Below are 22429 nucleotides of genomic sequence, written 5' to 3'. Positions count from 1 at the left end.
AGCCAAGGGAGCTCACCAGACAGCTTATAGAAAGACACTCCTGCTTCATTGATCTGAATACCTGAACTTTTCCCACTCTCATTTTAAAATTCTATTTTTTTTTAAATCTAGGGAAGGATAATTTTTACTTCAACATTTGCCATCCAGCACTAATATTTCAGACGAACATAGAAAGTAAAATACAAGGAAGAAAAACAAGTCAGATATATATGATCTGCTGCAAATAGAAAACTAAAAGTGGCTTGCCAATGAATGAGACATCTTAGAGTTAGAGGCATTGTGAGCAAGTCTGTCATTAACAAATCTGGAAAGAGAGCCGGATTTTAATCCTGTGAGCCTGTCAAGTTTTCATTTTCTCTGTGTGCTTTTTTCTTCCACTATTAAGTCTTCTCTAATTCCAAAGGTATGAAGAAAGAAAACCAATTACCAAGAGAAAATGAGGATGGTGCTAAGAATGCTTTTCTCCTCTGGTTTTGATTAGTGGCTTTATGTGACTCAGTTATTTTTAGCTATTAGCTTAATGATACTGGCTTCACTTACATAATTCTCATTGAACATAGGTTTCCTTTTTGTTTATAGTGCTTTAGACATATTATAGGATATACATCTTGATAGTTTATATTGGAAAATTCACATGATATTGATTTTTATATATAAAATAAGCAAGCTCAAATCAGCCAAATATTTGCTTTATGGCAATCAAATTATATCTCATGATTTAGACTACAAAATAATGATGCTTTATTCTATGAATCAGTTAATTCCTACAACTGCCAAGTTATTAATCAAAATGAAAAAATTTAAAATCAAACATGCTTTTATACAACTAGCATAAACATTATTTTTAGAAGCTAATGAGTTTCATTGGCCCAGCTATTATGTAAATCTCTTATTGCCAGATGTATCTAAATATTTCTTAGTTATCATTTTTGAGCACAGATATAAATCAGGGGAAATTTGCAAACACTAACCTTAATAAACAACTGTTTAAAACAATTTCTTCACTAAAATTTATACAACTAATGTAATTTAATTTTAAGCAGAAATAAACAAATGAAAATAAAAATAAGGTCTGCACTCTATTTTAGAGACAGCCATTACAAAATTTCCAGGTAGGAGAAACAGAAAATACACTAGTGCAAAAATAGAAAGCATTTTCTGGAAACTTTGGTGGTGATATTATTAAAATCTTTGCAGATTCTTGACATCAACATACTGGGAAACAATAATTTTCTGTATTTGCACCCTGGAGGATAAGAGGTGCGCAATGTTATTGCATCCTGCATAGCATCATTACAAATCATAGACTGTCAAAATCAAGATTGCAGACTGCAAATAAAAAGCAGGGGCACCTTGAAGTACAGCCCAAGAGATTTACATCAGAAGATCCTACATCCTGAGTTATGTTACTAAGGAAGAAACCTGTGATTTCCTATTGGTTTGAATAAATTTTAAAATTATCTCTTCTGGGCAAACTTGTCTGCATGAGGCTCAGAAAAACAAACAATAAATTCAATTGAGATTATTCAGTGCTATTTTTGTTATTATATTTATTTATTACACTCTTACCAAAATTCAAACCACAATTTCACACAAAAAAAGTCCTTCTAATCCTGTCAGTATTGCTGAGCTATATTCAGCATTTATCTGAACATCATGAGACTACTAGACTTCTACATATGCATCAATGTGTGAAACTGTGAAGAATACAGTGAAATTGAAAATATGGTCCCAGAGAACCTTGATATACTCAGTAAAATCTTCATCTGGTGCCAGAGCATCTGATAGCAACATTTGATAAAGTAGGGGTGACCAGGAAACATAGAGGTAGTTTTTATCCTCTTTTACTTTCTTCCACATACTTCTCCAAACCTGGGAGTTGGAAAAACACACTCTAAGGGCAGGCACCTTAATGACTTTAACAATGTAGAAAAACATCTCAAGAACACTTTTAAAAACATTCAGACATTGCAATAAGATACCCAGTGATAACTAAGCTCACTTTCTGTTTCTAACGAGTATGGGATTTGAAGGTTTGCATATCTCTTATACAGACATGTCTAGTAGACAAAAATAACATGTCTCACATATATGCTACAGGCAAGTTTTCTATACCATTTTTAAGAAACAATGTTGAGAAAGGATAGTTTCCTATACAAAGCATATAAATCAGATATTTTTAAAGGTCCAATCTGATTTTGACAAGACCAGATTATGTTTAACCATATAATTGCAAGAAAATGTTTTATGCTGTTAGAATCACCATAGCGATTCTATATTTGGAAGATGATATAAAATTACTTGGTCCATGTCAATGCTTCTCAAATCAAGATTCATCTATATATTTCAGGTCTATAATTCAATGATAATCTGAAAAGGATATTCTTAACCATCTGAATGAGTACCTTATACTTGCCATGCAATTGAAAAATCTTGAATTACAATTGTGTTTTCAATCATGTAAAGGTCAAAAACTATTATTTTAATTTCTTGAGCCAATAAGAAGAGAATCACATCAGTTTATTTAATTCCTAGCAGTTTAAATAGAGAAAATAAATGAAAGAATTGAGTTACTACACAAATACATAAGGAAAAAAATTAAAAGAATTCCTGTATTAATCATCAGTACGATATTTACGTTGCTTACAGCAATTTAGTTTCAGCAAAATTATAACATGAAATCGTTTAAATAACTCTGAAGTGTCAAAAACCCAAGAAACTGAATCACCCATCACACAGAACTCATTGAAAAGGAGAGAAGATTCTTTGAAAGAAGTATATAGAAGAGAATGCCTCAATGTTCCTCCTCCACTCTATGGCATTTCCCCAGTACAATTAAAAAGCACATTAAGAGAGTCCCCCTGTGATAGTGGGGCAATATTTTCTGGAATGCAAAAATGCTTATTTCCTAATTAGATGCTAGATGAGTGACAAAACTGATAGATTAGAGCAGAGCACTGGAGATTTCTCTCAGGTTTCAGGGTGAAAAGAGACAGGTGCTAGTCACTGGGCAGGATGCCTCTGAAGATTAGAGATTGGTTGGCATTCCCCTGGTGGCTGAATAGGGATGACAGCATAATTTGGAAGAGCCTAAAAAATCTACAGCTTGATGGAATGAAGGTGATGAACCTTCCCAGGGACTCAGTGGACACAGAAGTTAATATGGCTAAGATGATACTGAAAAAATCCTGCTAAAAACACCCCGGGGTAGAGTTCATTAAGTAGGAGTTGGGAGTTCTTTGGAGCACACATTATCAGCATTAGGGGATGCCACTGTGTTGGTCCCTGTAGTATATCTACAAAAGGTTTATTAAGTGCCCCACAGGGGGGGAAAGAAAGCAAAAATGTGGATTCTGCCACAGGAGATGGCACTCGTGACCAGATTTCAATAGAGCAAGTCAGTAAGACTGTTTTTTTCCTTCTAATCACCTTTCCTCATGTCCCAGACCCAGAAAAAGTAGGAGTAGCAGAGATGAGGAGCAGGGAAAAATAGAATAGACACTCTCTGTTCTCTACCAGCTCTGCAGTATTGCAGTTCAGGACTAAACCGGAGAAGGAAGCAAAATATTAAATAAGACACTGAAGTTTTTATTTAGCTTTAAATTGGATACATATATGTATGTGTATTTCCCTTCAGACCCATTGAAGAATATTTTAAACATTAAATAATTTTTAAATAATTTTAAGTAAGTTCAAAATTACAGAAAAGTTGCAAGTACAATAGAAATCATTTTTTCCTGAATCAATTGAGAGCAAATTGCTGATACAATATCCCATCATCCTCTAATACTTTAGCGTGTTATTTCTATGAACAAGGATTTTTCCTACATAGCTATACTACAGCCATCAAAATTGGGAAATTAATACTGATACATTGCTAGCATCAAATCCTCATACTTCACTAATTTTTTCCATCATGCCAATAATGTATTTTATAGCAAAAAATCTAATTCAGGAAAACACATTGCATTTAGCTGTCATGTCTCTCTGATGCCCTTCTGTCTAGCAGAGTTTCTTAGTCTACCTCAGCTTTCATAACCTTGACACTTGAAAATTATAGGTCAGTTATTCTGTAGAATGACCCACAATTTGGATTTGTCTCATGTTTCCTCATGATGAGATTCAGGTTATGTATATGAAAATGACTGAAAAATTATGCCCAATATGCCATCAAAAGGCTGAGAAAAAAAAATCCTACAGAGTCTATTTAAAAGCAATAGTGAAGGCTAGAATAAAGTCATATCTATTTGTACTCTGTGGACACAAACAAAAAAAAATTAAGACAAAGGCAAATCAAGCCGAAAACAGGAGATATTTGTCCTATATTATATATTGTTTTATGGTAGTACTTATTTAAGTAACATTATAATAAAAATAATGTTAAATATTGAGATACATGAGAACATGTCTTCAAAGGTCTATACATAACCTAAGTTTGGTGGGAAAAAATTATTTAAAGCTGTTCATGTTATGTAAAATATATTAAGTACCAAAAGGGGGAGGGATTAGTTTTTCAGTAGCAAATCCAAAAGCCAAACCAAATCTCACAGTTCAAACACTTGTTCTCATTCACCCAAAAGGCAATACACCTATTGTGTCAAATCCCCTCTTTTCTCTCCCTTCTAAAGTTGGGGTGGGTAGTAATAATAATCATATTTTAATAATAACAACATGTGTTGACTACATATTATGTGTCAGGAATTAGCCTAAGTTTTGTGTATGTATTGATATATTTCATTTCCTACTTACAACAGTCTGAAGAAAGTCCTGTGGATATCCTAACTTAAAATATAAGGAAACTGAGGCATGAAAAAATAAATTTCCCCCAAGGCTGCATGATTTCTAAGTGGTGAAGCCATTATAGGAATAGTCAGTGTTCTTAATTGCCACAACACACCGCTCCTCTTATTGCTCTGTGTTGAAATTATTTGTGTGGGTTATATTTTTTTTCACACTTCCCTCTCACCTGAGTACAAATTCCTCAAGTATAAGAATTGTCTTTCTTATTTTTTTTACTTGCCTAATGTTGGACACATGGAAAGAGTCCATAATGTTATGACTGAATTAATTAATTCAGTTAATTGAATGAAACAGAGGAGAAAACAATGCTAAATGCAGAAATCAATATGTTAGAAGTACAAAACTCTAACCATAATAATAAAAGATTTTAACTTATGAATAAGTCTTAAGAGCCTAGATTATTTTATAAATGAAAGCACCTCCTCTGCAGGAGATTAGTAAGGGCCTCAATCAGAGGATGGAAATGTTAAAGTTCATAAAACAGATAGAGAAACAATGGCAGTAAGAAATAAACAATACAAAGAAGTAGATGGTAAAATGACAACAGTATTCAGAATTAAGTCTAATGATTGGTTTTTCATCCCTCAGAATCAACTTGGAAGAAAACTATATAGTTCCAAGGACTCTAGCCATGATTCAAGTCATTAATAAATGTGGCACTATTAGAATATTGGGGAACACAAATATAAAATAAATAAGCCTATTGTTTTAATAGCATGAATTTAAAAATATAGTTAATAAAAATATGCAATCATATCAGTTGGTAATTTTGCCTAGACTGACCTAATTGGTTGGCTGATTAAATTGACCTGGAAAATTTTTAGACAAACATATGTGCTCACAAATATAGTCTAAATCAACCAACCAAAGGACTAGCATTAATTGAATATATCTATGGACTAACACATCTAGTAAATAAATTAACATACATTTGGGAGAATTTGTGGCTTTCAGCAGGTGTTTGGCTACTGGCAATAAATAATATTACTAGTAAATGTTCTGCAGTTACTGCTTTATTTACCTGCTAATATAAAAAATGTATCAAGGATGAAAGAATCATTATTGCATTACAGTAAAACTATGACTAAAAAGCAAACTTTAAAATGCCCAGTTTAAAATTCTGCTAGCAAGTAGTGTGGAAGTGTGTTGAAAACTGTACTAAATAACATTGCTAATGCAGCTGAAAGAAGGAAATGAGTTGAGTTATTAAAAGTTAGAGAAATGAAAAGGAAACAGAAAGCAGGTCACATAATCTGAAATGATCCATTGAAGAGCTTGTCACAGAACACATGAAGACTGGTTATAAAAATAAAAACCTTTGACAATCCTGATTAAAGACAAAATAAATAACATGGGAAAATGGAGCCTACATTATTAGATGGCTTTCAAAAAAGCAAAGGGAGGCACATTTTCTGCAACCAATTTGCAGATTGTGATTGCATCACAATCAAATTGTGATGTCAGAGGTTTGCAGGTTTGGGGTTGGGGCAAGCTGTGTGATTTGACCACCTGGTAAGGTTCAAGCAGCCACAGCAATGCAAATCTGAGGACCTTGTTCCAGTGGCTCTCTAGCTGGTAAAGACTAATTAGTGAGGACAATCAAAAACAGAGATTTAATGTGAAGCTTGGTCAAGCTCAGTGTTATTTTTACTGAAGTGGCAACATTTTCACATAGAAGAATAAATTTCACCATTCTATCCCATCTACACCAACACCTTCAGTAGAATTAAGATTTGTTTTTCCATGGAAGATATATGAGAGTGTGTGTTGTTTTTCCTTTGAAAGTACCTGGCTTTGATGACAGGGCTCATGCCTTTCTTTACAACTGATGACAGCCCCAGGCATTGGCATGGGCAGGTATCTCCTATAAATATTTGAGTGATTCTCCCAGTCCTTGAATTATTGCTACTGGATGAAAAGGAAATATTGATGCCTAGAGCTTTCGCCAGAAACCCCTGAAAGGAAATGGCTCCTCCAGAGAAGTTTGTCTGGCTTTAACATAGAGCTTCATGTCTCTATTATTCAGCACTGAAAAGCAGAATGTGAAAACGCTGAAAGGAGGGCAGGGGCCACCGTTTCTATATTGTCAATTCACAAGGTATTGGTAGAGCATGTAAGGACCATATTGTACAAGACTGAAATTTCAAGCTGATGACTCCACACTTCATATAAGGAGCTATGCCTGGTGGCTCTAGCTCTTAACTGCTATAAGAGAAAAGCAGCTACTCATTTATTTTAGTTTTCATGGAACGATAAGTAAACCCAGTTAGCTTAGCATTTTCTTTTTTGATTTCGGTGTCTAGTAAAATTTAAAAAACACTATCCACAAGTGGTTAATAATCATCCCAAGAATATTGTTTTAAAATTTGCTCAAAATAGCAAAATATGCTCCACTTTTTGCATGTATTTTTAAATCTACATAATATACATAAATGATTCATGCTGCTCAGTGGTTCTGCAATATGCTTTTTGCATTCAGCATTATCTCTGAAATCTGCCCATGTTGATACTTGGCTTGACAACAAGGCAAGACCATTTTTACTGAAAGATATCTGGGTATTATAATTCCAAACCAAGAAACTCACCTGAAAAACAAAGGTAGTCAGATGCTGAAATCCCAAGGCAAGTGGTGAAGTGAGACGTGCCTCCCGAAACCTTCCCATTCATCATGTAATAGTTACCACCAACTGATGAGTTGCACTCTGAGACTGTGCTTTCCTAATATGGGACAGAAATAATTCGAGGTTTTTCTGCTTTAAAAGACCTACTACATTTTTTTCCTCCCTGGAACTTTATCCATCAACATTTATTTTTTTTTCCTTTTTTTAAAATTTTGGCATATTATGGGGGTACAGATTTTAAGGTTTCAATAAATGTCCTTCCCTCCCTCCCCCAACAAGTCTGAGTTTCCAGCATGACCATCCCCCAGATGGTGCATATCTCACTCATTATGTATGTATATACCCGCCCCCTCCCCCTTCCCACCTGCCCAATACCCTATTACTGTAGTACCTATGTGACCAATTAGGTGCTGCTCAGTTAATACCAGTTTGCTGGTGAGTATATGTGGTGCTTGTTTTTTCCATTCTTGGGATACTTCACATCAACATTTAGATGCTGTGCTGGATTAGGCTGTGTCTGGTAATAAAAGCCTCCACTCAGCACTCAAGTTTTGGTCTCTGAGTTTTTATTTTCTAGCTCTAGTTTACTCTAGGTACTGTATAATATTCCATTACATGAATTGTCAAAAACTTACTTCTCTATTTGCCTATTTATAGATATTTGGGTTTTTTCTATTTTTTTTCTTATTATATGACAACACCACCCTAAAAGCTATTATTCATATCATCCTGTGTATAACACCGGAATGATGTCTTGACAAAATCAGACACAACCAAAAGAAATTTGTGTCAGTTATTTACTTAAATACTCAGCTAATAGTAATGTTTTAATGTCATAAATAATCACCCCTAACCTGTTACAAATCTTCAATATCACACTCACCCTTGCTCTTCTGAATAAATAGCTTGAGTTACCTTGTTTTCAAGTGTATATGGTTGACTTCTTGTCAAATATATGTCCTCAGTTTTCTCTTTCAATGTTTTGTTTGTTTTGAGTTTATAGCTTCCCTCCCCTGCTGATCACCAAGAACTTCCTGAATCCATGTGTGTGCATGTAGGTGGAGGGGGAAACATCTTGGAGTTACTCATGCTTTTTTGTATAAAGCCTGTAATTTCAGTATGTAAAGAAAATGAGGTACAGTCCTCCCTAGCTCAAGCTACTAAGCACTTTCCTTCCTACATTTCAATTCTTTTTTTTTTTAAAGTAGAATTCTTAATCTGTGGCCCTTTTTCTAAACAATAATACATACCTAAAATGGAATTTTTAATACTAACATATGCACACATTCAAGTTTAAGAGATACTGCCAAAGTTCTGGTCTCATTCATACAGTGAATAATCATCAATGAATAATAATTTGATTTCCTTCCTCCTTACCAATATTAGGTATAGTTATATAAACTTTTTGCCAATCTAAAGCAACAGAAATATATTTCATTGTAATTTACTTTGTAAGCTGTTATTATTAATAAATCTAGAGATCTTTTACTTATATTTATTAGCCATTCAAAGACTTGTTTTCTATGGTTTGATTTGCCTTACTATGTTATTTTGTAGAAGTTCTTTATTTATCTTAAGCATTTATCATTTATTATTTCTGTTGCAAATAACTTCTACCTATCTACCACTTGTCTTTTAATTTTGCTGATGGTCTTCTGAATTTTCAATTTGATGCACTTAAATTTATGCATTTTTTTCTTTGTGATTTGTATTTTATCATGACTTTATTAAAGTATCATAAAAAACATTTTCTTCTAATAAATTTAAAGTAAAATAAATATGATATATATGGAAGAGAAAAAGACAGATAGATGGATGAAATAAACAGATAATTTCATTCTAAAAGGGTCAAAACAATTACATCATTTCATTAATATAGCTATCTCAATATGCCTTAGGTTGCAGTAAATATCATTGATATTGCTTTTAATTTTTTGTCAATTTGATATTTTTAATAAAGCACCTTGATGTTTCAAATTATATTTACATTTATTATTAAAATAATTGAAATTTTTACCCTATTGAATATTATGGATTCTTTCTATGTGAATTCTGTTTATTTTCATTGAAATGCTAATGTTATTATTTTGTAATATATTTTATAGCAAGGGTGTTGCATCTTCTTTCTTTAAATCTCTAGAAATATTTGTTTATAACACTTCTGAAAATCAGAACCATTTTATGGCCAAAAAGCATATGGAAAGATGTTCAACTTCATTAATCATTAGAGAAATGCAAATCAAAACCACAATGAGCTATTACCTTAAACCTATTAAAATGGCTACTATTAAAAAAACACAGAAAATAACAAGTGCCAGGCAAGATGTTGAGCAATTGGAACACTTGTGCACTCTTGGTGAGATTATAAAATGGAAAACAGCATGGCTGTTCATCAAAAATTAAAAATACAATTACCATATGATCCAGCAATTCTACATCTGGATATACATCCAAAAGAATTGAAAGCAGGGTCTTGAAGAGATATTTGTACGTTCATGTTCAGAACAGCATAATTCACAATATCCAAAAGGCACAAGCAGCAACCCTAATGTTTATCAAAGGAGAAATGGATAAACAAAATATGCTATATACATACAATGTAATATTTTTCAGCCTTGAAAAGGAAAGAAATTCTGACACATACCACAATGTGGATGTTGAGGACATTGTGCTAAATGAAATAAGCCAATCACAAAAAGTCAAATAGTGTATGATTTCACTTATATGAGGTATCTGGAGTAGTAAAACTCAAAGAAAAGAAAGTAGAATGATAGTTGCCAGGAAATGGGGGAAAGGGAAAATGGGAGGTTATTCAATGGGTATAGAGTTTCAATTTTGCAAGATTAAAATGTTCTGGAGATTAATTGTACAACAATGTGTATATGCTTAGCACTACTGAAATGTACATTTAAAAATGCTTAGGATGTTTAATTTTATTTTATATATATTTTACCACAATTAAAAATGAAAAAAAATATTTTCTCTTCTCACATGTGTTTTTCTTGTTGACTTCTTTCATTGCTTTTATTAGTTTTATTTAGTTTTTGAATCTCAGATTCATAGAACTAGTTATCTTATGCTTTAGTTTCTGCCATGGCATCTTTTTTTATAAGGCACTGCTCTTATTTTATTTAATCTGCCTCCACTTCTACATGCTCCATGGACAACAACTCTTGCACACTTGAAAATTCCATGAGATTTTTTGTGTAGATATATATATTTAATTAACAGAAACAGAATTTTTATATAAAGATGACTTTTTAAAAATTTCATTCACCAAGGGATGATTGTTTGCATCCTAGTTTTATTAATGATCTTAAAAGGTATGTGTCTAATTTTTTTTCTATTGAGTGTGGTATGTTAAAAATAGAATTTAGCAAGTCAAGAATATCCCTTCTGTCACTAATTTTTTTTCAAAATATTCCTAATATTTTTCAAAAATTCCTGATGTTTACTCACTAACTTGACCATAATACATTATTTTTAAAATACTGTTGTATAAAAGTAGTTACTATTTTATTCAGGAGTTTTATTTTATTTATTTATTTATTTTGACACACAGTTTTGCTCTGTCTCCTGGGCTAGAGTGTAGTGGCATCATCATAACTCACTGCAACTTCAACAATCCTCCTTCCTTAGCCTCCCAAGTAGCTCAGACTGCAGACACTTGGCACCATGCCCAGCTAATTTTTCTATTTTTTTGTAGAGATGGGGTCTCTCTCTTGTTCAGGCTTGTCTCAAACTCCTGGCCTCAAGCAATCCTCTACCTTGCCCTCCCAAAGTATAAGGATTACAGGAATGAGCCTCTGCACCCAGCCAGGATTTTTCACTTATATAGATTACATTTACCTCTAGTTTTATATTTTGAACTGTGCTATCTATTATAGAATTCGGTTTACACTAATCTCATTAAATGAGTTTTATAATAATTTGTTTTAGATGAGGTTATTCCTTGAAATTTTAGTAGGACTCAGACATAAAACTATCTAGACTTTGAACTTTTTGCAGAAAAGAGGAGTGGGAAGATTTTGATCACTATTTTATTTTATTTAATGATTATTAGAATATGCAAATATTCTATTTCTTATTGTCCCAATTGTGTAACTTTTTTTATAACCGTGCCTACTTCATTCGGATATATGCAGTTTATTGAATAAGTTGGACCTGGTAAGTTTCAAGAAAAAAGAAACTTAATCTTTTCAGGATCACTGCTTTTATATACTCTTCGAATATTTTGCCACTGTTCTAAATGAAGTCTTGGGTTTTTTTTCCTTGTCACATCACATATTAACAGTTAAAGCCAAGTCTAATTAAATCTCATTCCATTGGAAACTTGCTGCCTTGCCCAGCTCAGGTCTGACTTAGTTTCTTCCCTTCTTCAGCACCTTTTTCTTCTACTTTTTCTTCCCATAATCACTATGCTCACCCTGACTCTTCCAGAGAGGAGGGGAAGAAGGTAGAAGAAAAGAGGTAAAGCAAAAAGATCTTCCTTAACCAATAATGTAATCTGTTGTAATCTGTTACTGATGGCTTTTGGGTGTGGCCAGTGACTGATGTTGACTATTTTGTAGAGCTGTCTTAGAGGGTCCATTGAGGACCTATTTCTAAGGATCCATTTCTGAAGATCCACCATCTATAATTCCTTAATATGGGACATTCTGTGTCTGGCCAGCAAGTTACGACTCTCTCTCAGCTGTTGGTTTCTGGTGTGCACCCCACAGAAACTCCATTGCTGGGGCTCTCACTTATTCAGGCTATGCTCTTGGAATGAGGGGGACTATAGGAAACATGTATTCACTCCAGTGCCTCCTCAAAATCTACAAATAAAAATTGTTATGTAGTATTGTCTCTTGGCTTTGCTACTACAGATTTGTCAAGATAACCTCTCATCTTTAAAATATTTGTCCAGGACAAAATGAATCACTAGCCCTATGTTCTCCAAATTCCAAGAATATATATTAAACTCCTCAGGTGGTCTCTGAAGAACACCTCACTTGTTTGGGAGTGAAGTGGAACATAACATCACTCTAATAGTTCTCAATTTAAAGAAATTTTTTCTTTCTAATCTTCTATTTTCACATCACTCTTACTGCCCCATGCAGCCTGGACCTGAGAATGAGTTAAACAATGGGAGAAAAGGTGGTTTGACAATCTCTTCACTGAACATACAGAGCCTATTGTTCTGCTAATGGCCACTGTTGAAACTCTGAAAGGACAAGAGAAAAAAAAAATGTGACAGCTTGACACATAAGTTTGCTAATTTATTAGTGTCTATTAGTGATGTCTTTTATTATTTGAATAACTATCATGATGATTATTTCTTTTTTTGTTGTTCTGTATTTTATTAGTATCTTCTTTTTTTTAGATTAACCTTACCAAAAATTTTTTTCTCATTACTTGTTTTTTTAATTTTTGTTACCCACCTTTGTTGTTTTTGGTCCCTATTTCAGTGATTTTTATTCTTTTATTTGTTATTTCTAATTTTTTGTTTCCTCTTTGCTCTTTTACTATAATTTTGAATTTGGGTAATTTTATTTTCAGTAATCTTTGTGTTTGATAAATGTACTCAAAGATGTCCATCTCTAAGTTCTACTTTGGTCTAATTTCACAAATATTGAGATTATATTAATATGTATTATTTTTATTTAATTCAGTATTTTATAACTTCCTATGAGTTCCTCTTTAGCAAAAGAAATATTTTAGGTTCCAAATATAAAGGGTTTTTTAAGACGTCCTTTTGTTACAGATTTCTAAATTTATTGAATTATGGTGAAAGAGCAAAGTCTTAATATGATGATGATTCTTTAGAATTTATTAAGGCTTCTGTTGTGGTCTTGTACATGGAATCTGCCAAGAATTAATTAAAAGAATATTTTTGTTGTTTCTGGGTATACATTTCTACATGGAGCTAAATTTTTTAATTGTGTGACCCAAATATATTATATTAAGAGGTTTTGTCTGCTATATCTTTCAATTTAAATCACAATTTTGAATATATCCATTTTTCCTTATTCTAAGGATTGTCGTTGTATCCTGTTAAGCTACAGTGATAAAAATATGTACATGATCATTATATATTCTTCATCTGATTTTTTAAACCAATAACATCGTTTTTTTTCCTCTATGCTTTCACCTTAATCTCTACTTGGTGCATTATTAAAACAATTATTTCAGATTTCATTCAGACACTGCTTCCTCCTTATATCTTTGTTCAAATGTCACGAAGACTTTCCAGGCTACTGGATTTTTATTGTTAGTTTGTTTGTTTTCTCACCATGGCATTTATTCATATTTATATGAATACATCCAGTTGTGTATGTGTGCATATGTGAGTTGATATCTCAGTGTATATCTGCTCCTGTTTTCCTGTAATAAGTACGAAAGGGGCTTCCATCTGGAGGACTTATTCTAATTAAAGGATTAAGAGGCAATAGCTTGAATTCAGACAGTTCCTTTTATTCTATAGACATCTCTACATTTTTGCCAAGTAGGAATGATATGATTATCTTCTCAAATTGGAAAGATTTTTGTTTTGTTGTGCTGTGTTTTGATTTGGATGGGGAAACAGTATTAGCACTCTCTTCTCCACTAAGCAATGGCAGCCAAGTGTTCTGACGTCTTCTCTCCATGACTGCAAAGCTTCAGAAGTGGACTGGCCCTCCGGTCAGTTTAATCTTTTGGCTTCCATAGGAGGGTTCCTGAAGTTTCTACACTGAATGTAAGTAGTCAAATATATTTCCATTTGGGGGTCATTGGAGGACAAATCACTTACAGTGGCTTCTGACTTATTTATAATGATGATGAAGTCCTCAGACGATTCAAAAAATTGAGAGCCTGAGACTGTGAAATTAATGTCATGTTGAAATCAGTCAGTCTCTGGACTGGAGCTGCCTTATGAAAATTCTTAAAAGTATAGATATTATATAAATAGTAAAAGACACCTTTCAGCCCTGCTCACACCAAATGGTATCACTCTGTCATATCTGTTGACTTCTCTTGCTACACCCTGGCCTGTTGTGCTGGCTAAACTCTCCCTGCGCAGGTTCACTCAGATAACTTCCAGGCCTCTGTTTTTTTGTTTGTTTGGTTGTTGTTGTTTTGTTTTTCTTAAAATTATTAACAATATAGTCTTTTAATTCCTTTTAACACCCAAAGCTGATAAGTTTCCTATGATATGTTATGCTGATACCACACTTTTGAAAAGCAACATGAATTTCAATATATATAAAGAGTCAAAACTATGTTTGTATCCTACAAACCATTTAATTCTATTGATGAAATTTTATCCTGAGGGAATTATCTAAAATACAAAAACATATTTCTCATGAGTATATGTATGCATTATAACACTATTCATAATAGCAGAAAACTAGAAATAACCTGAATGTGTAACCATGGTGAATTGGTTAAAGGAACTGTCATATATATCTACTCCGTGTAATATTCTGAAGCCACTAAGGTTATCAATGTTGATGTGATGCACTGGGAAGAACACAATATTATTTCTGTAGTCTTTCTGCCAAAAATGCACAAATTCAAAAGTGTTCTGTCAATATAACAAAGTCACCTTATCAGCATTGGGTGTTAAACTGTGATGAGGAAACAATCTGATAAACCAAATTAAAGGACATTCTTCAAAACAACTCTTTTACTTTTCCGAGTGTCAATGTCTCAAATGTCTCAAAAAACAAAGAAAAACTGTGGAACTCTTCCAGATTAAAGGAAATTGAAGAGACATGACAATAAATTCAGTGAATAATCCTGGATTAAATCCCAGATTGGAAAAAAATTCTATAAAAGTGATTATTGGAACAACTGGCAAGATTTGATTTCATGATTTTATTTCAGATAAAAGTACTAAATCAATATTACATTTCATGATTTTGTTAATTGCACTATCAGTCCTTTGTTTTATCAAACCCCCTGTCTTCCTTACCCTTCTTCCCTGCTTCACTTTTCACTGTAACCTTTGTCACATTTCAATATACAATAGAATTTAACTATTCATTTTGTTTGTTGCCTGTCTTCCCTGTTAAAAGGTCAAAAATACACCAAGCAGATATTTTCTTCTGTTTTGCTCCCTGCTGTATCACTGCACCTGGAAGAGGAGCTAACACCTAGCAGCCATTCCATAAATATTTGTTGAATCAATAAACAAACACTTCCTTACCCTTTAGTTTAAATGCATGCCTTGCAGACAACAGTGTCAGTTATCTAAGCCCCTATTCCCACATTTCTGTATTCTGCTATATGTTGGGAGGGCTGAGAGCCTGCAAGTGACATTTCCCACGATCTCTTGCCAAGTGGCTTCCTGTCAAGTTCTGCTAATGGGAATCCTAATAGGACTTTTGTAAGGTGGAGAGGAGGAAAAATGCCTCTCATCCTGCTTCCGGGTTGTGAGAGTCTTCAGCAGCCCTGAAGCAGTGACAGAGCAACAACGGCCACAACACAGCCAGCACTACTTGGATCTATAGTGTGGGGCCGTGGGCCCAGCCCTGGCCATGTGGACAAGTGACAGCATCTCCATCACTTCATCAGCAGGTGTGGACAACCAGGCTCCAGCACAGAAGTGTCGGCAAGCTTCTTTCTATTCTTTGGGTATCGCCTCATCTTCTTTTCTGCTTCAACTGATCATCTGCATTTTGCTCATCCAACATCTATATAACCAATTACCTGTATTAAAATCTCCTTTAAATCCCCAGTTTCTTTCCTTGATGGGGTGTTGACTAATAAAACAACATTCTGCTGAATCTTATTTGGAATCTAATCTGTCTCTAGATTTTTTAGTTTAACTCACATTTATTGCAATTATCCTTAAAATGGGATTTTCTTGCTTAGTATTCTAAATTCCCATATTTTCTTTATTTTTGTCCTCCTTTCCTACTTTTTATATTAAGAAGGTTAAATTTTTTAAGCTTATTGAAAGTTGTATGGTTTCTAAACTGTATGTATTTTACAATTTAATATCTTGAAAGCCAAAATTGTATGAAGTCTGTAGCATTCTACAAACATTGTTGGCCAGGCGGTAGTTGTGACCCAGTTTTCATTTCCTGAACATGCAGAAATATCAACTTCCAGCATCAAAACATACAGAATTGGTGTCAACAGTTTGGAAGAAAGTCCTAGAGAAAACTGGAGTGGAGAATATTTTTAACCACTAGGAATGAAATGATATGGGGAAAGGGGTTGGCAGAGACAGTGAAGGGGACAAATTTAGCAACATTCTTAAGCAGGAATCTAAAGTAGGCCTGCTCTACCTGCAAGGCATAATAGTTTTACTTTTATAAATTCTTTAAAAAATACTGCATCATCACTCTTTATGGCACATAGGATAATTTTGTGCAGGAAAATACAAACATCAATGATGCTAAGTTAAGAAATAATTTAGAAGAGTTGGACTCCTATAAAGAATTTTTAGGAATATCTTTACTGGTTTTATTGTGGCTTTCTTTTTTATTTTCATAAGAATGATGATGTATAAAAGAGCTCTTTGAATATGAATACAAAGTCTAATGATAAGACAGCATAGTGTCTTGATTGGCAGCCCTTTTTCGTAGTGATAAATGAAATGATGGCACATTTTTCAATTGATGGCATCTTAAATTCTATGTAAAACAGAAGACGCACTATTTTTGCTTTTGTGTAATTATGTCTAATTAAAAATCAAATTTGAATTTATTTTTAACTATTAATTTCTTAAATTTATTACTATCTATATATTTTCCTTGAAATAGAAAATTATTCTCGGCCCCCACTGATCTCCAACATTCCTCATATTCCTATCATGTTAGAATCATCTAGAATTTTAATTCTTGATTTTTATGAAGTTAATTTGTTTGTTTTTATCTGCTTGTTTATTGTTTTTGCTTATTAAGACAATAATAACATTTGCAAAGCTATAGCTCCATAGTGTTACAACTTCTTAGATTTATTTCTCTTCTTGCTGGAGTTCTTCCTTCAAGAATAATTTCAAAAGTGGTCCTTGTATGATAGATAAATTTTCTGAAGTTCATTGGCCTGAACCTCAGAAAATAAAAATATTTCATTTTTATCACTAAAATATTAGTTTATTTGAAAAATTCTACACTCAATGTGCTTTACCTTCAGTACTCTTCCCCATTTAATTCTTTAATCCATCTAGAAATAACTTTTTCATACCATTTATTAAATAAAAGACTGGTGTATAATTCTTTCATTAGCATATACTTAATGCTACACCAATGAGGTGTAGCAGGTACACCAATGCATGTTCCATTCCATATTCTGCACATTGTTCTGTCAGTACCACACTATCAATTGTTAGAGCCCTAATGGAGTGACACATGAGGTTATCCCACAATGGTAACTCAGGATGTCAACTATCAGTTCTTGGTCATCTTCTCTTCCCTTGCAACCGTCCCATCTTTCTTTGTGGAAGATAATCTTCAAATTACAGATAGTTAAACTTTACAATCTTGTAGCTGTATTAATAAAACAATGAAAACTCCAAAGAGTTGGTTTTGTCTTCCCCTAACTACCAGAAGTGAATACACAAATAAAAAAATAAAGCAAAGAGAGAGGCAAATATTTAGGAGAGTAAATCCTGCTATAGGGAAGGTGACTTGTTCCTCCATCCTGATCATACCATCCCAAGAAGAATCTCCCTTGTAATTTAAAACGGGAGGCTGGTGAGTACTTCTCATCTGAATCACTCATAGAGACTTGTGCTTAGCCAACTTGTGCAAAAGAACAATAAACCAAAATGAGCAAGTCTCAGTATGCATGTAACACACACACACACACACACACACACATACCCTTAAAACATAACACACCTGGAGTGGTAAAAGGAAAAGAGTGGGAGAGAAAGCTTAAAGATCTCCACAAAATTGCAAGGGTACACTGAGCCAGCCACAGAAGGTAGAGGGAGGGATAGCAGAGGAAGGGGCTGGCTTGCCACCTTCAAGAAACAGCTTGGCAGAGAATAAAGCCTATATCAGTGGGACTTTGGGGATCACAATGCATGGACTGCTTCTCTAGAATCCCACATGTCAGGTGGTGGGGCAGGTGCACAGCTGGGTCACCAAGTGGGCCACATGTCAGAATCAGCTATGCACCAGCACCACAGACCAGTCAGAGGGGGACATGAACAGCTGGAGCCCACAGAGCTCTGACACTTGGTAATAAAAACTCTGGCTCTGACTTTAAAGCCATCTGATCAAGATTACCATAATGAAATAAACCACATTGCTTACACTATTATATAATGTGGGCTCAAGAATATAGTTGATATTGGTTGTAAAATAAAAAGTTTCATGTTATACAAAATGGGTTCTTAGACATGGAATTATTGTGTTAAATGGTTTGCATTTTTAATATGCATTTTAATTATATTCCCACTGTATTTTCCAAAAATGTTGAAAAGTAAAATATCAGCTATCGTTTCCTTTAGAACATCCTAAGAATTAATTGAATAGTTAACAATCATATGTGTACAACATGAAACTTTTTCTTTTCTATTATCCTTAATGATCTTCTACTAAGTAAACAATTTTAGTTTACTGTCTTAATGTCTATCATAAGTTTTTTAAAAACATGTTTTTATATTTCTTTATTTCTCTAATTAACATCATCAATCATATAATAATTTAACCATGTAAAAATTCAATTATTATACTGCATAGCTTGTATTTGAACCTATGGCTATATAAACCACATGCTCATACTCTTGGCATTATCATTTTTTTCAAAAATATTGACTTTACTTAACTTTAAAAACAATATTTACAATAATAATTTAGATTAACCTTAGTGACTATTTGATATCTACAACCTGTTTTTTTAAAATTTAATTACCTCATATTACTTTAAACTTTGATTCATCTCTCACTTGACTAAGGTATGGCTTCAGTAAAAATTTTCAAGGGCACACATGCAATATTTTTTAGAGATCTCTCCATAGCCAAAAATGCCACTCTAGTAAATAGCAATTTATCTAATGGGAAATTTTTTAGTTGTGAATATTTTCCTTTCACACTCTATAGAAACTAGTATTTACAGAAATGAGCTAGAGACATAAGCAGGGGCCCAGCCCCTGGCACAGATGTTTATGTCAATGCCCAGTCTTGGCACTGTTTTCTGTAGGAGGTAGAATAATAGGCCTCCAAAGATGTCCTAATTCCAGGAACCTGTGAATATTTTACCTTACAAGGCAAAAAGGACTTTGCAGATGGGATTAAATTTAAAGATCTTAAAATTCAGAGATGATCCTGGATTATCCAAGTCGGCCCAAAATAATCACAAAGATGCTTGTAAGTGAAAATGGGAGGCAAGGACAAGAGCGTCAGAGAAGCAGGTGTGACTGTGGAAGCAGAGGTCAGGGTGATACACAGCCATGAGTTGAGGAATGCGGGCTCCTAAAAGGCAAGGAAATAGATTCTTCTCCTGAGCCTCCAAGGGGAATGTAGCCCTACAGACACACTTTAGCAATCTTTCTTCCAGAACTGTAAGATAATAATTTGTGTTGTCTCCAGCTGCTAAGTTTGTGGTAATTTGTTACAGCAGAATAGGAAACAAATGCACTCCCTGTTGATGGTCTTACTATGCCATCTATACCATATAAGGGCCACAGCATGTTGAGGCTGCTTGGCTGAAATAGAGAGACTCCCTCCCTCCTCCATACATAAGGTCTCTCCCTTCTTACTAGTGTGGGATTCAGCTACTATTCCATCATTTTTAATGCTCTTTTTAATGCTATTTCCACAGGATCACCCCATTCTCATGATAGTCCTCAAAATCCCCAGAGTGTTTTCTTATCTCCAATTAGTCAGACCTACTGGTCCTGCTTTACAGGCTGTCATTTAACCCCTTGAAGCTGGGAGATACTGGAACCAAACAACATAGGTTTGGTTTACTTCGAACTCACCCTCTGTAGGCAGTCAGACACCCCCGTAATATCCAAGACATACATGCAACCCTCGGATAACCATCAACATTGGCACACTTCTCCAGTCCTGTCCAAAGCAATGTGGCTAAGGTTGAGACTCCTACCTTAGTTTCAGGTCAGCAGCTGCCTGTCTTAGATGCTAGTATTCTTTGAGTTTCAAGATAGGAAGATTCCCTTGCGTGGCGGCCTTCCTCTGCCTGACCAGGCTCAACCAAAGTACTGTTTTGAGCTCTGAGAGGTATGACAACTTAGGCTCACTAATGTTTTATCTTCCTCTGGTGTAAGAGGGCTAGATATGAATTAATTTTGCTGTAAGCTACATACTTACTTCATGACCCCTGGCCATGTGCAGAAAGCAGTTCACTACTCCTGTTTATTTTCTAACACATAGAAATGGGAGTATCAAGGGCTTCTGTGGACTTTCCTGCTTCCAAGTCTTGGTCAAGCCTAACCCCATCCATTCAATGGGTTTCAGTAACTTTGAATTTTAGGAAAGTTTAGCATTTATATCTTTTGTCTCTCATTTGGAACAATCCTGTTTATGCAAAGTTTCCCACTTCTTTCTCTGCAAATATCAACCTCTATGTATCAAATATTTAAAAAATAATTACAAATTAAATTGGCCACCCTGCTACATGCATATATATCATACATTGTCAGGATGATTTCAAAAAAGCTTCTTTGACTTCCCAAGTCTTACAAAGATTTTGCATATAAATCATCCTCACAGTTTGCTTGCCACTCTTCTCTCACCAAGCCCTGATGCAGGGTCTGTAGGAGCTGCCCAGAGGACAGAGCTTCCTCGTATTCCCTCCATCCTAGTTTTAAATATTCTTTGTATTTGGCTGGAGCGGTGGCTCACCCCTGTAATCCTAGCACTCTTGGAGGCCGAGGCGGGCAGATTGCTTGAGGTCAGGAGTTCGAAACCAGCCTGAGCAAGAGCGAGACCCCGTCTCTACTATAAATAGAAAGAAATTAATTGGGCAACTAATATATATAGAAAAAAATTAGCCAGGCATGGTGGCACATGCCTGTAGTCCCAGCTACTTGGGAAGCTGAGGCAGTAGGATTGCTTGAGCCCAGGAGTTGCTTGAGGTTGCTGTGAGCTAGGCTGACGCCAGGGCACTCACTCTAGCCTGGGCAACAAAGCGAGACTCTGTCTCAAAAAAAAAAAAAAATTCTTTGTATTCAATGAATGTCCTGTCCTCCTTGCTTTGCTTCATGTTCTTTGCATTCCTTCTAGCATTCAGCCCATTTGGATAAATCCTTGGTTATCACTTTGAGTTTTGCTTCATAAAGTCTCTTCACTTTAAATGTTTGATAAACAGTATACAATTTATTATGAAACACTGTTTTCAATCATTTTATGATTATGCATTTGTTGTATACATACACATACGTACATATAGCAAAATATATAAATGTAATTGATTATCTGAAAAAAATTCCTAACAAAATTATTTATAGATAGTGGATTCTTATATAACTTAATTTTTACTACATGCTTATCTTTATTATATAAAATTTCTAAAGTAAGCATATACTATTTTATAATAAAAAGTAAATTTTTACAAAATTCTTAAATGTTGCTTTGCTGTCTAGTTAATAAGTTTTGATCATACAATAAAACATATTACCTAATGATATTAAAATAAAATTTAACTATGCCAATTCCATACTCACAGATTCATAGACATAGGAGTCAAAATCTTATACATTCTGTAACATTTTAGTTTATAGGAAATTTATAAAATGCTTAGTTCCTTTTGAAAACTCAGCTGAATATTTCACTGCTATTTTGTCTCATTAACTGGAAAAAAATGAACCACCTCAAGATAATGGAAAGATAATTTTTTCTGTACATTCGTTTTCCTCTTTCATTAGAAAATTCCATATATTGTTCTCATAGCACTAAATTATAAATATGATAAAGTCTATTAAACATCACACACTAAACATTCCAATTTTAGAAATCATAAGGGCAAAAGAATAAAGATGCAGCTCTGGTTCATTGAATTAAGTATCAGGCATCTTATACTAACAGCTCTCTCTTGTACCAGCTGCTAAATGATTAGTAGTGTTG

Source organism: Microcebus murinus, chromosome 5 (assembly GCF_040939455.1).
Source record: "Microcebus murinus isolate Inina chromosome 5, M.murinus_Inina_mat1.0, whole genome shotgun sequence".
Classification (NCBI taxonomy): domain Eukaryota; kingdom Metazoa; phylum Chordata; class Mammalia; order Primates; family Cheirogaleidae; genus Microcebus; species Microcebus murinus.
This window is presented reverse-complemented; position numbering follows the sequence as displayed.